Source organism: Lygodium microphyllum, chromosome 14, assembly GCF_053477565.2.
Source record: "Lygodium microphyllum isolate KBCC chromosome 14, Lygodium_microphyllum_v1.1.10, whole genome shotgun sequence".
Classification (NCBI taxonomy): domain Eukaryota; kingdom Viridiplantae; phylum Streptophyta; class Polypodiopsida; order Schizaeales; family Lygodiaceae; genus Lygodium; species Lygodium microphyllum.
In genome coordinates, this window is record NC_141148.1 from 7456771 (window position 1) to 7473166 (window position 16396).

Here is a 16396-nt window from a genome sequence, read left to right on the forward strand (position 1 = left end):
AGCACCCGCATCCCAGCCTTCCAATGACTCTCATGAGGTTTGTTTGAGAACCTGCTCAAAACACCAACAGCAAAACTGATATCTGGTCTGGTGTTACACAAGTAGATTAGACTGCCGACCAACCTCCTATACCTCCCAATGTCTGCAAGTGCTGATGTATCCTCAACGGATAACTTTACATTCACCTCCATAGGTGTAGCTATCTCCTTGCACTCGGTCATGCCAAATGCCTTCAAGATCTCCCATGCATACTTCTTCTGAGAGATGAAGATATTTCCTGGCTCTTGCCAGACTTCAATCCCCAAACAATAGTGCAGCAAGCCCAAGTCTGTCATTTCAAACTCAAAACTCAAAGCCTTTCGAGTTTGGTTGATCATATCTTCATAGTCACCTGTAATAAGAAGGTCGTCCACATATAGGACAATCACTACAGACTTTTTACCATCCCTGTAAACATACAAGTTAGCATCTGAGGCACATCTTTTGAAGTTTAGGTTTAAAAAGAACCTATCTATCCGCTGGTACCATGCTCTGGGGGCTTGTTTCAGCCCATACAATGCCTTCTTCAGTTTACACACTTTGTTCTCAGAATGGGGGGCCTCAAACCCTGGTGGCTGAGCCACGTACACCTCCTCCTTGAGGTCACCATTTAAGAACGCTGACTTAACATCCATTTGGTACACTGGCCACTTCTTGTGGGCAGCCACTGCAAGTACCGTGCGAATAGTGGTCATTCTGGCAGTTGGGGCAAATGACTCTTGAAAATCAAACCCTTCAACTTGTGAAAATCCTTGGGCAACCAGTCTAGCTTTGTACTTTTCTAAGGTACCATCAGCCTTGTACTTTACCTTCCAAATCCACTTGGTGCCAATAATCTTCCGCTTTGCTGGCCGATCCACTAGCTCCCAAGTGTCATTCTTCATTATGCTGTCATACTCCGCCTGCATAGCAGCCTTCCATGATGGATCTGCAAGTGCTTCTTCTAAGTCAGTTGGCTCCTTTACTTCTCTCATAATCTCAACCATCAAGGCCATGTTGACTATGTGAGCAGAAGCCCTCCTTTGCTCCTCTATTCTCTGAGACCTCCTTGGTCCGTCTGCCTTGTCCTCAACAGATGCAGGCCTAGGATTATTGTGGTCATAGAGCTGCTTCACCCAGCGCGGCAATGGCTTTTCCGGTGGGGTGATGTCAGGTTGGTGAACTTTTTCCTCATCATCTGAAGATGATGCTTCCTCCTCCTTAAGGATAGGGATAGCTCTCGGGACAGGTTCATAGTGGACTACTTCTTCGCTTGATGATAAAGTGGAAGACCTTGCCTTCTCCTCCTCCACTGTATGCGGCTCCTCCTTGAACACCACATCACGGCTCGCGATGATCTTCTTTGCCTCTTGGTCATATAACTTGTAAGCCTTCTGCTCATCACTATAACCCAAGAAGATACATTTTCTGCTTTTTGGTTGTAACTTGTTTCTCTTCTCATCTGGAACATGTGCATAACATTCACATCCAAAAATTCTGAAATGTGAAACAGATGGTTTCTTACCAGTGTAAGCCTCATGAGGTGTTTTTCCCTTGAGAGCCTTTGTGTAGCTCCGATTTAGAATGTAGACTGCAGTATTAACAGCTTCAGCCCAAAAATGGTTATGCAATCCCTTGCCCTTTAGCATGCATCTTGCCATCTCCACAATGGTACGATTCCTGCGTTCCACAACACCATTCTGCTGAGGTGTGTGAGGCGTCGTCAATTGACGCTTGATCCCTTTGCTCTTGCAAAAGCCTTCAAACTCCTTTGAGTTGAACTCACCACCACCATCTGTTCTAAATTTCTTCACACTTTTCCCTGTTTCATTCTCAACAAGTATTAGCCATTCTTTAAACTTACCAAAAGCTTGAGCCTTATCACGAAGGAAGTACACCCACATCTTCCTACTGTAGTCATCGACAATCAACATAAAATAAGAAGATCCCCCCAAGGCCTGTGTAGGCATCTTACCACACAAGTCAGCATGCACCAACTCTAGAGGAGCATGTGCTCTATTCTTGCTTTCTTGTGGAAATGCCTTTCTCTGTTGCTTGCCCATCATACAAGCTTCACATGGTTCCTTCAATTCAGTTATTGTAGGTAGGTGAGCAACCATACCTTGCTTTTGCATCTCCTTCAATACTGCAAATCCGATGTGTCCAAACCTTTCATGCCAAAGCTTACTTGTGCCCACTCCAGCGGTGGCTGTAAGAGCACTTAGCTCATACAGGTTGTTCCTTCTTTCTCCTTTGCCAACAATTGTGCCAGCACTATCAATAATTTCTGCACCTGTCTTCTTGAACCTCACTTCATGACCAAGATCAGTTATGGCAGCAACTGATAAGAGATTTCTCCTGATTTCGGGAACATACAACACATTTGAAAGCTTTTTGACTTCACCATTTGCAGCAACAAAAGAAATAGTACCTGTGCCCGCAGCAGGGCATTTAGCATCATTTCCAACCGTCACAGTGATGGATTCTTGTAGAGGCTGCATAGAACTGTATAGACCTTTCTTGTTGGTCATGTGACGGGAGGCCCCACTATCCAACACCCAAGAGTCAGTGGTAGATTCTTCTTGCGCCGAGGAGCACACTTCCTCAATGGTCGCCATGAATAATTCCAACTCTGCTTCAGCCGTATTGGCTGTCTCTTTCCCTTTAGTTTTAAGGGTACCATTCTTTTCATCTGCCTTCTTGACACGACAATCTGCAATTGCATGTCCTTTCTTCTTACAGTAGAAGCACTCTCCTTGAAACTTCTTCTTGCCGCCCTTTTTCTTTTTGTCACCATCATTTTTGGTGGAGGAAACACCTTTGCCTTTTGCATTGGCAGAGAATGCAGCATCTCCATTGTTGCTTCCTTCTCGGGCTTTCAGCCTCAACTCCTCCTCCATTAATAATGCACAAAACTCCTCAAAAGTCAAAGCTTGAGGTCTCACCTGAGTATTAAGGGCAGTTACTAGTCCATCAAACTTTTGTGGACAAATCCGAAGACACCTCCGAGCTAGCTCTTCGCTAGTCTTTTGTATCCCAGCGCCAGCCATCTGGTCGCGCAGATTCTTAATCCGAGTGATGAATGCTTCAACCGTCTCTCCTTCAGCAAACTTCTCCGCTGCTAGTTGATTCTCCAAGTTTTGAATCCTTGTTTGGTTTCGTGTTTCATACTGACTCCTTAGTACATTCCAAGCCTCTGACGCTTTGGTTGTATGCTGAATCAGAGTCAAAACACTGTCAGAACAGCTTGTAACTAAGGCACACAATGCATCTGCATTCCTTCGTTTCCAAGCTCGTAGAAGATCTGCATTCGGAGGAATCATCACACTAGGATTTGATGGGTCGGGGGTAGGCTGTGGTTCTGCGTCAGTCCCCAGCACAGTCTCCAGAAGCTCATAAGAATCAAGGATAGTTGTAATTTTGAACTTCCACAAGGTGTAGTTTGTACCATCTAACTTGCCTTCGCTAAAGGTTGGTGGACGAATCCTCAGTGTTTGAATAGCCGGTACAGCAGCACCACCTCCTGCACCGCTTCCTGATGCGCCAGAACTGCTTCCCGGAGTCGACATCGTTTCTCTTTGCTGTTGAAGCCTTTGGCTCTTGCACGCTCTCCGATCTCTAGAGCCCCCTGGGCTCTGATACCATGTAAAATATTACACGGCGCAGCGAACAGAATCTGAGAAAGAGATAGAGAGTACACAACAGATAAGAGGAGAATCAGTAAAATTCTTTAACTCCAAACAACTGATACAAAGATGGCTCTGTCCACCCGTGCGCTTCCACTGTGTGAAGCTTAGATGGCGATCTAGACAGAAGATAGGTGAAGAGCTTAAGGCTAGCTGGAACAATAACTCTGACTGGGTGAAAGATGAGTGTCAGATGGCTGCGAAGGGGTTTAGCTTTTATAGCCCGCGAAGGTCGTTAGGTCGGCCTGCTGACCGACCTACCATATGAGCCTCCACTAGTCGGCCAGGGAATATTCCAGGGAATATTCCCTTTACCATCGGGCCGGGGGCGCTGCCCCCGGACCCCCGCCAGGGGGGCCGCTGTCAGATGGCTGCGAAGGGGTTTAGCTTTTATAGCCCGCGAAGGTCGTTAGGTCGGCCTGCTGACCGACCTACCATATGAGCCTCCACTAGTCGGCCAGGGAATATTCCAGGGAATATTCCCTTTACCATCGGGCCGGGGGCGCTGCCCCCGGACCCCCGCCAGGGGGGCCGCTGGCCCCCCTGGGACCCCCCAGCCAGGGGCCGCTTCCGCGGCCCCCAGACCCCACAATAGGGGCCCCTTTTAACTCCCTTACCACGCAACTCAATGCAATGTGCCTCGAGTTGCTACCAGCTTAACCACTCCGTCTAACCCAAAGATTAGACCCACAACAGTCACCTTTTTGCCATCCGGTCACATAGACCTCATCTGATATACAAGTCAGGACTCAACCAATGTCCGGGCTCACATTTGGCTTCTCCTCATAATGGGGGCCTTACAACTTTGAGCACCATGGATCATTGGTAGCACCTAATGAGGGTGGGGCATTGATCATATCTAACAGCATCTACACCTACAAAGCCTGCAGCACCTAAGAAAGCTGCTCCGAAGAAGGCCAAATCTATGAAGGTTGCTACCAAGCCCAAGGCTCTGGCCAGCAAGCCGGCTCCTCCCTTTGAGTTGCAATCATCTCTTTGTGTCAGACATCTGAATTTTCGGTAGACACCATAGAGGATGCTTCTGCCCTTCTCTTTGACATTGGTCGGAATTGATGTGGTGATGTTGTCAACGTCGTGCCAAAGTAGGGACAATTTTGCACTCCATCAATGAACATGTCTCAAGTGCATATCTGAAAAATACAGACCCATCCTGCAATTAGCTTGTCAGTAAGGGCAGGGTGAAGTAGGCGCCCTGGAGAATCCTGATGGAATTGCACATGCAGGGGAAGATGATGACAACGTGGTGACCATGTCAGAGGTCATCGAGGGCCTTGAAGCACAATAATTGGAAGCTACCCTTTTCGAATCGTTTACCCTCCATATGGCAACTGCATCATCCGTCGTTGCAATGAATCAAAGCAAAGAATCCTACTTCAAGTTGGGACAAGGCAAGCAACTTCGGCCGAAACCTGCCAAGAAGCCCAAAGCCCCGAAGGCCTCCAAGCCGGAGCCTGCTCATCCTTTATACTTGCAGATGAGCTCTGAAGCCATTGCGGCACTGAAGGAGCGTACGGGGTCAAACCAGTACGCCATAGCCAAGTACATTGAGGACAAGTACAAGGGGGTTCTTCCAGGAAACTTCAAGAAGATCCTGTCGGTGCAACTCAGGAACCTAGTGAAGTAGAACAAGCTTCTAAAGGTGAAGGCCTCATATAGGCTGTCTGAGGAGCTGAAGAAGACTGTGACCAAGCCCCCAAAGGTGCCAAGCATAGATTGCAAAGGAAGAAGCTACAACTGTCACATCCCCTATTCTCGAGTTTCTTTTCTTTCACAAAGCCATCCGATCAGAGCTTAGCTGTCTTCACAAGGATGCTGGTTCTTCCTTATGACTTCAAGGGCCTGTCGTTTCTAGCCGTCTTCAAAAGGATGTTGGTGCTTCCTTATGACTTCAAGGGCCTGTCGTTTCCTTCCCTCTCTCCGTGCACGGAGAGGATTTCCTTTGCTTAAAGAGAGGGAGCGGTAATAATGCAGGTTACAACATCATCAAGTTCGAGAGCTCCATGGCTGCTCCCTTAAGCAAGATAAAGATCAATTAGCAAGGAAGATAAAGCTATGAATACTGCTATATGTGGTGCTTGATCTGAAGCTTAGCAAGCAGGGAATTGTCCCATGCTATCCATTATAGCAGAGAGATGAAGCTTGTGACAAGAAATGAAGTAGAGATCTTGGTTGCACCATGAAAGCTTGAAGAGAAGCTTGAAAGTTGAAGAAGAAGAGGACTCACTTTTGGAGAGTAACCCCATTTAGACCTCTGTCAAGTTCTCTAGTGACCTCCTTCACCCAAAACCCCTAAAATTTTACCTCAAAGTTGAAAAACGAGCTGCCATTTTGTCTCCATGCCTTCAAGTTTGATCAAACCTCCTGGCATAGCTTGTGTGGAGTCCAAGAAAGCTGCCATGTCTAGTACTTCTTGACTGTTGTGGTTCTTCAATGCTGTACCTGTGCATAGTAAGGTTTCATGAAACTGACAAGAAACTAAATGTAAAGAAGGAGAGAGAAAGGAAGGATCTGAAAACTAAGCTCTGATACCACCTATCAGAGAGAGAACTAGGGAGAGAGAAATAGGAGAGAGAAGACTGTAGAAGAGAGAGAAAGATTGTAGGAAGAGAGAGAAGAAGAGTGACGAGAGGAGAGAAAGACTAGATTTAGAGAGAGAAAGACAGGAAAGAAGGGGAAGCCATAGAAGCTGTGAGCAAGAAGGGAGAGAAAGACTGTAATTGTATTAATGTGTCAAAAAGATGTGTAAAATTACATGTCCTCTCCTTTTATACCAATGTCAGTGTGACATGGCATAATATCAGTATTATTTACACTAATTCCTTATTCTCAGCTTCTTACAGGCTGGGCTATGTTTCTGACTCACTATGCATTAACGAATTAACTTAACAATGAATTATGTTTAATGAATTATCTAATAAAAAATGAGTCGTTAGTTTCACCCACCCACTTCACCGCACTGTAGGACGTTGAACGTTACATGGGATTTGGGATTATTAATATGACCTTGGTCCATATGGTGTTTATTCTATTTTTAGTCAGAATATTTGGTTCACTCATGATTTTTTGAGTCTGTGTCTAGGCTACGGTATGTGTAACATTTTTGTTTTATTTTGTGTGCTTGATATGTGGTTTTGGGTGCATGATTATTGCATAGCATGAAGCTTTCTGTCGCATATGTGCGTAGGTCATGTCGAATTTTCTGTAGGGTGTGGTTTGTTTGGGGTGGTTTGGTCCAGCCAGTCTTGTCCTCGGTCTATTTCCTATTGATGGTCTAAGTGGAGGTTTTGTTTGTGGGTTTTGTAGGTTTTCTCTTTGTCTTTCTAGTTTTGTGTGTGGGTTTTTTGCTAGTCTAAATGGCACCTAGTTCTACCCCTCCGATTGTGGTCCAGCATGTTTCCCTCGCAGTTCATGATTATTCCCTCCTTTTAGAGGTGGATTACATCCAACATGCAGGCCTCCGCCCATTTGTTGCCCTCACGTTGCTGTCTGTGGATGAGAAACTTTGTTACTCCTTCTTGGCTTCTTACAAAAACCAGTCTAGTCTGGTTTATAACCGCACCTTCTATTTATCTGTAGCTAATATCAGTGAAGCACTATGCTTGCCCATTTTTGCTTCATTTGTGCCCAAGGGTAACCAGTTACTCATTGCAGAAGAGATTGTTACGCTAACGAAGAAGGAAACTTCTACCCCCTTGCTCCTTAACCAGCTCATTAATAGTTCAGGGGTATGTGTTTCCCATATCTCTTCTCCCATATGGAAGCATCTATGTCAATTCCTCTAGGACCGAGCAAGTCTACATCCAAGTATTTGTCCAAAGAACTGTTCATAGCTTTTGTGAATATTTTGGAGGGTACTAAGTTCAATTGGGCAGGCTTCCTATTATCCAAGATGGATCAATATTTCCAGCGAGTACGGAAGGGTCAAAAAAGTAATGTCTTCTATGGTGCCTTATTACAGAGAATCCTCACTTTTGCACCTCCCCTTGGTGGTGTTCCAGTGCCCAATCCTACTCCTTTACTAGTGCATCCTACATCTTCAGTTCCTTCTCCTCGACCTCTACAACCTAATTCAAAAGATGAAGAGTCCCTTGTTGTGTTTTCTCGCAAGAAACACATTCGTACGAAGGGTCCTTCCAATCCTCCTATACTAGATTCCTTGGTACAAACATCCACTCCTACTGTTTTTGGCAGTGCCCTTCCTTCATTCCTCTCCTATAAAAATCTATTTGCAGCCCAAAAGGAAGGAAAGTTAGATTTGCAGATTCCTTCTTCTTTACAAACTAGATTATCTGGACCTAAGCTTCCATAGATGGTTTCAAATGTTCAATCTACTCTGGAAACCTCCCTCACTTCTTGTCTTCAGACACTATACACAAGTATTTACACTTCCATACAAGACAAGGTGGATTCCTTAACCAGTCAGTTGAGTAAGGCAGTGGAGGATATGTCTTCCAAAAGAGCTACACTCAGTGATATCCAAAACCAAATGACTACTACCACAGTCTTAATGGATTCACAGAAGGTAACTATTCAAGGGTTAGAATCTAAGACTGCTAAATTGGAGGAGGAGAATGCATCTCTGATGATCGAGAAAAATTCTGCCCTTTAGGAAATGGTCACTTTGGCTAGTAAACTTGCTACTAGTGAGGAACAGTTGCAACATTCTTAGGAAACTGTAGAGTCCCAAAAGAAACTTATTGAAGAAAACTAAAGAGTGACTCTTCTTTCTGTTTCTCCTCCCGCTCCTATATCTTCTGCTTTGTCTTCCAGAGAGGATCTTGATCAGTTGCAACAAAAAGATAAACTATGTTATGGGTTCTCAGCTAAGGTTGAATGCCTTTAGTAGCATATGGATTGCATGCAGAATGATTTTGTCCATTATACTGAATTGGTGTCACCTCCTCCTTCCTTTTGGGTGAAGTATAACTAGTAGAGATTTTCTTTATATATATCCTTAAGCAATGTGGATTTGGAGCCTCCAAAGGATGGATGGTCAAGTCTCTGGCCTGCGGATCTCTTGAGAGCTGTTTTTGATCGCTTTGTGGATGAGCTGATTTCCCATGAGGTCCAATTACTATCTTTCATGTATCTTATAGGCCATTTGCAGATCTCTGATGAAGAAGATTTGAATATTTATGTGGGAGATGTCATCTTACAGGTAGTGATGTATGTGTACTCAATTGAGCTTATGCTAGCAAAGAGTTTGTGAACCTATCATGAGCGGATATTTTGGTGTAAGGGACATGCTTGGCATCTACCTTTGGAGGATGTTGCTTTGGAGCCTCGTCGACTCAGAAATGTTTTTCATAAATCTGATATCCAGCCTCTACAATCTCAGTTATTGAGCTTTATTATTGATCACCCGTTATTCATTGAGTCCTTTTTTCAAGACCTTAATTTTCGTTGTTCTATTTATCCCTTAGATCATGCAGGACTTCTTTCTTATTCCCTCATGTCTTATCATTTCCCTCTTTATGTTTCTCTTCTTTCATCTAGTCCTGATACCATTCCTCTCTTATCCTTTACCCCTTCAGGATTTCCTCATATTCCTGTTTTTACTACATGTCCTTTCATTGCTGATCCTACATTATCTCCTACTCCTTCTGAACCCCCACCTACCGTTCCTCTTATTCCTTCTGTTTTTCCAACAGAATCCCTTCATACCTTTTTTATGTATTCTTCATCTTTTCCACCTTCTTTATCCCTTCATTTACCTTCCTTTTATGATCTATCTTATCCTCCATTACAATGTTCCCCTTTTATTCAATTGCCCTCTCCATCTGATTACGTTAACCTTTCTCCTCAAATAGTGTTGGATACACCAGGGTATGATAGTGATATACTTCGTCGACGACAATGGACACTACATCTCCATTTTGCTAGAGTACATGTTACTCCTAGGGATACCACTGTTCACATTGCAACTCATTTTTGTTGGTATCTTGCTTTCATGCATCAACAGTCCACCCTGAATAATCAAAAGAGTATCCCACAGTTGCTGATTAATCCAAATGAGGATGTAGTTGTTGCTCACATGGATGTTCTGTATTACTTTGCACAAGCCGTCCCTACCAGGTTCATAATTTTACTGGAAAGGATGTGTTGTCTATAGTTCCTCCAAAATGTACTTTAGTACTTTATAAATGAGAACAAAGCCTTAGACCCCGTCTTAAATTTAGTATGCAATTTAAGAAGAAATAGCTTCATCCTACTTAGTAGGAGGGTTTTCATGATTGTATCCTCTCTTTCTTAGTGAAAACTTCTTCTTTCTCTCCAATTTTTTGGGGACTTGTCCCATTCAGACTATATTTGTATATGGGTATTTTTTGTGTGGGTTTTTTTTGTTTTTTATATTGTGAGGAGCTAATGAAGATGAAGTTATGAAGATTTCTAATGATGGTTATTATATGGTTGCAGTGAGAATTTAGATGCTGAACTCTTATATCCTTTTATAGTTTGAGTTATTTTGGTTTTATGGTATTGGAATGGTTTTTGGTGTTATTGATTTTCCTTTCATATGTATTTTAGATACATGTTCTATGAAGCTGATATGTTGGGGTCGTGATAGTACCTAGTGATTTAAGCTGGATTGAAGATTCTTTTTAGCAGATATTAGAGCTTTTTTTTTCTGAGGTCGCGAGGATGCTTCCTTTCTAAGTGTGGGGATATGTTGAGTGCTGAAATGATATGTTTTTTGGGCTGGTTTTTTGTTGTTTTCGTTATTGAATGGTTGGTTTTAGTGATGGATTGTTTGAATTTGAATATGTTTTGAAGTGTTTGGAATGGTTTAAGTATGTTTGAAGGGTTTATGATGGTTTTTTATGAGGATATGTTGTTCTGTAAGGTTTTATAAATTTTTCTCATTGGTTCTATAAGGTTTGATCTTCTTCTGTTTTCTTCTGTTTTGGTAGTTGAGATGGTTGAATGAATGTTTTGAGAGATGGTTGAGGTTGTGTTAAAAGGTTTATGAAAGATTGAATTGGTTTTGGTTTGGTTTTTATGGTCTTTGTTGATCTTCTGTAAGGCTCTACAGCTTTTGTAGTTCTGTTCTTCTGTTGTCATGTTGTTCTGTGGTCTGTGCTATTTGTTTCTGTTGAGTATTATGTTGGATGTATGGATGTTTTGGGAAGTGTTTTTGTTTTAGAAAAGGATGAATGGAAGCTCTATTCAAGATAATTGAAGTGAATAAGTAGCTGATGAAGATTCACAGAAGGTTACAGAAGAACAGTGACAGAAGCTAGATCTCACAGGACACTATGATGTCTCTGGTGCCCTTTCATATCAGACATACTTTTTGGGAGGTGTATCCACGACCAAGAGAGAAGAATTGAGTGCCATTCTTGAGCATTATAGTGAAGCTATGATGTATTATTGAGAGAGCAAGAGTATGTGAGAGAGAGAAGTGAGAGAAACTCAGTTCTATGCCTAAAAACAATGTATCTACTATGAGAGATAGAGAGAGAACTATGAAGACACTGAAGATGAATACTATGTGATTATTTCCATTCAAAAATGATGTATTCTTTTGTGTTCCTTGTTCTATTGATAGATTCTATGAAGATGTTGAAGATTATGGTTGATTCTATTAAATCTGTGGGAGATGTCTGCTATGTTGTTGCATGAAGATTTGATGTTTTCTTTGTTTTAATCACATAAAGAAGATAAAACAAGGTTGTTGATGATACAAGATATATTTTCTTGCAGTAGAATCCCCTTTTTTTTTGTGTCTCTCTTGAGGCTCCAAGCATGCTTAAGTATCAACACTAGCTTCACTGAGTTTGAAGAAATCAAGATGAAAGTTGTTTGAAGTTTATTATAGCTCCCTATTTGTAATACACACTTTCAATCCACTTCATGTGATCTAAATACATGAGTATAATGCCAAGTTAATTGCTAATCATTCCTTGCTATCCAATGTGTCATTATCAAGCATTAAATAACTAAAAATTTTAATATGCACTATCAAAGACGAGGATTATTTTCCCATAGTTTACTCTGATCCATACATGCATAGTTGTTATTCATTAAGTAGCTCAATGGATGATCAAACCAAGGCAAGAATCTCTAATGCTAATGCTCAAAGGTATCTTCCAACTTGTGAGTGTTACTAACTCTCAAATGAGTTGCTATTTGCTACCTTCATCAATACCTAGGAAACATGTGCCTTCAGTGCCTAAGAAGCATGCACAATTCTTGTTGTCCATGCCAAGTTAAAACCACATGTTTGTTGTTGTTTATTGCTACTATATCTAGCACTTAATGATGCCTAAGATGCAATAGAACTTTCACCCAATATTGAGTAAGAGGGATGTCAACCAGTATTTTGATGTTTCCCTAGGTTATCACCCTAAAAAAATAGGTGCACTTACTTGCTATTCATGTTGAGTGTTTGGATAGTGTGCTGGTCAAAAAGTTCTCTTCTCAAAGCTCCATTGCAAGTCACTAAACCCCCTTTAAATGCCTCAATAGGCCTTGAGCAATAAGCATAACAAATTTATGCCAGAGATCTTCTTCATAGCCTACAAGTTAGGACTTTAGACTTAACCTATTTTAGAAACCCACTCTAATAATACCATGTTAGAAGTTCAAGTGAGACAAGAAGGCAATGAGGTGGAGCAAAAGTAGAGTAGTATGCTCACTACCATCTTCTTCTTCATTATTATTCATAGGTATCACACCTTATTTTCTAACACAAAATAATGAAAGTGATCTAGGTCTAACTACTAACTAACCATGATTGAGTTACTAACTAAACTTATTGACCACCCATGTTATACAACAACTAAATGACATACAGCTAAGCCATGGGTGGAGAGTCGAGTGAATAGAATGAGCTTGATTCTCAATATTCTTGTAGCATAATGTGTCTCATGTGAGAGGGAAGCAATGGTAGGATGTGAGATAGAAGATATGGAGTGCAAAAGGTTGAGAGAGAGAAGAATACAAGAGATTTACATGGGTATAAAATGAATCGTACCCTTAAAATTTTGTTATCTTTACTTTTACAAATAAGGGTATCTTTAAATAGGCCATGAATGGGAATGATATAGACAATTTACATACAATGAACCCCCCGAGGATTGTACAATGTATATATATAAAAGGGCTGCCCACCCAACTTTAGGCCATTGGCCTTTATCCCAATAACCTCCTAGTTAAAGAACAATGCGCTTTTATGGGAGTATAAGCTCAAATTCCCATTAACACTTTGCAATGTGCAAAGGACTTCAAAAGTAAAATCTTTGTGATAAGATATGTAGAGTTATCATATGTATGGACCTTAACAAGCTCAATGCGCTTGTCCTAAAAAACTCCCTAATGAAGTGATACTTTACATCAACATGCTTTGTGTTTACATGAAAGATAGGGTTCCATGCCAACTTAATGGCACTTTGACTATCATAGTGTAATGTAGGCACATGTCTTACAATGTGTAAGTCTCTCATTGGATGAATAAACCATATAACTTTCTTACAAGCCTAAGTGGTTGCAAGATACTTCACCTCAATGGTAGATAAAGCCATGCATGATTGTGATTGAGAAACCCAAAAAAATTCCCCACTTGTAAAAGTGAAGACAAAATCTATAGCAAACCTCCTAGAGTCTACATTCTTTGCATGATTAGCATCTACATAACTAAGAACATATACACCCTTCCTTCCCAAACATATGCACATAGATCTAGAGATGTTGAAGTATCTCATAATACTCTTTGCTACCTCCCAATTCTTCTTACTAGGGTTTGACATTTACCTACTACTAACAACTCCCATTGCATAGGAAAATATCTAGATGTGTAGCAACCATGGTGTACATCAAGCTACCAATTGTGGATGCATAAGGAGCCTTGGCTATTTTAGCCTTTTGGACATCTGATAGGGGGCTTATCTCTCCTGGCTAAGTTTCAAACATAGAGATAATGGAGTCCTGATAGCCTTCACTCTCTCCATATTGAAATGTTCCAATACCTTTTCGATGTACTTTTTATGAAACAAAAAAAGTATCTTTTGTCTCAATCTTGCATAATGTGCATATCAAGAATGTGACTAGCATTCCCCAAGTCCTTCATGTCAAAGTTTTCCTACAAACTTTTCTTTAAAGCATCCACATCTATGACTAACTTTCTAGCGATCGATATATCATTTGCATAAAGAATCAAGATTATAAGGCTATCATTCCTAGCCTTCCTTTTGTATACGCAATAATTGGTCTCACTCCTAGTGTATCTTTGAGACTACACAAATGCATCAAACTTATGATACCATTCCCTAGGAGCCTATTTCAAACCATATAAGCTCTTATGTAGCTTACACACCAACTCATGAATATATGTATATATCATGCGAGTTCAAAATTAGGGGTTTTAAAAACATTATTTTTATATATTTTTTACATACAAAAAGATGACATATAAAAGGATTGCTTACATATTCAATAAAAAAGGGTTGTGTTTTATTCAAAAAAAAATCATAAATAAGGATATTTATAAATAGACCATGAATGCATGTGATATAAATGATATACACATAGTAAACCCCTCGAGCACACAAAGTACTCCTTGCCATTCCACAACAAACTCCTCAAGTGGCTACATGTAAATATCCTCATACAAGAAAGTGGTCTTTGCGTCCATCTAAACCAATGCCATATCCTCTCTTGGCAATTAAACCAAGAACCATACAAAGGATGGTTATCTTGACTATTGGTGGGAATGTCTTATGAAAATCAAATTTCTTCTCCTAAAATCATTTGGCCACTAATATTTTCTTGTGCAAGTAGACAATACATCAGATAGAGATACCTTCAACTTGTAGATCCACTTACATAGCACTACATGTTTGCCCTTTGGAAAAGGAACTGCATAGACCTCTAGTACTTATAATTATAAACCCCAATCATAGCATCTTCACAACAAGAATATTTGCCATAATCAGTGACCATGTCATAGTTTAGAGATGGAGTATGTCTATCTAGATGTCTAGAGATCCTTGTGGACCTATATTTAGCTAGCTCAATAGGAGCCGTTGGCTATCCCACTTGCCTATCCTATAAGACATGAGGTTGTTCACCATCCCGTGTACTCCCACCTCAGCATTATCAAAATTTCTAAGTTATTTATTATGTGAAATAGGTCAAACAATTTACTCATGAGCCAGCTATCCATCCTCTTGAAATACCACTTTACCAATCTCAACCATTTTGATAGAGGTTGCTTATGCATCTTATCCTCATTAAAGATGACATCATGGCTACATAATACCTTCTTTGATTTAGGATCCCACAAGTGATAGCCCATATTACTCGATTCTTCATAGCTAAGAAAATAGCATTTCTTGAACTAAGGATCAAGCTTACTCTACTTATCCCTAAGTATATGCATAAATACTCTACCAAAATATGCAAGTGATCATAAGTAGGTCTCTTGTCAAACCATAAAAACTCTTTGTCTTACCATTCAATGTCTTACTAGGAGATTTTTTTTAAAGGTGCCTCCTCCAATAGACCCAGAGGAGTCCTCTTAGTAGTCGAACGCAATTCATATCCATGCACATCACCATCTAGTCTCCCCATGGGAAACCTAGGACTTAGTTGAACATGGGAATCTCAGTTCTACTTCATAGGGAAAGCGTGGATAACTCACCCCTAACAGCAATCTAGAGCCCATCTAAGAAAGACCACTTTGTAATCAATCAAAGGCAGGAGCGAGGTTAACACCGCACTTGGTTCAAAGAGAGTGAGAGACGGTGAGAGTGTAACTCGATCCCCCTACCCATAAGGTAAAATCTTAGCTTCGGTCCCCCTAAAATGGTGTTAAAATTGGTAACTAATCCTACAGATATTGGGAGGGTCACGATTTAATCAGCTCTATCTAGTGTTTGAAGCCATAGTCATTAGATTGTTAAGATTGAAGCCTCCCACTTTCCTCGATTGGGTTTGCTTAGTTTTCTAATTAGCAAAGCATACTATCATGCTATTTGGACATATTTAAAAAAATAGCTTTCTTTTATTACTAAGTTAAACTGGGTTTGTTAAACTCAATCTTTAGCACATAACAAACAATTCAGAAATCAAATACTTTATTTCATAATAACAAACAGAACCATCACTCCGCAGAGTGATACAAAACTGTCTTTTCGCAAAAAGACATTGTCCAACCTAGGATAGGACCTTCCAATCTCATAGGATTGGGCTGTATGTAATCGCACTCCATCTGTGATCAATAGGGAATTTATTGGTCAGAGTCCCTCTAAGCTTCCTTGAGCCTCGAGAGTCATCCTACATAGCAAGGGCACTTATCACTTAGTCCTTTTCTCTCTTAGGTGCTCGAGTGATCAAAAACCAAAAACACCTACCTCCCTCGGGAGCATAGGACCCCCACCCACAGGTGAGTTTTTCCACACTCTGCAGAGTGTTTAGGGACCATTGAGTTGGGGACCCCAATGTCCCAAACCACCACAATTTACAACTCGTCCGACTGTTAAAAGCATGGAATCATAAGAGACATAATTCATCATTCACAAATCCAAAAGCGGACATAACCATAAAATATTTTTAAAACACTTGTCAATGTCTGCGATGCATAGAATCTATCCCCCTCATCAATTCCCGTGTTCTTTCCTAAAAAGTAACAGATAATACTAATATGTTTTTATAAGTTTAAGTATGTTCTA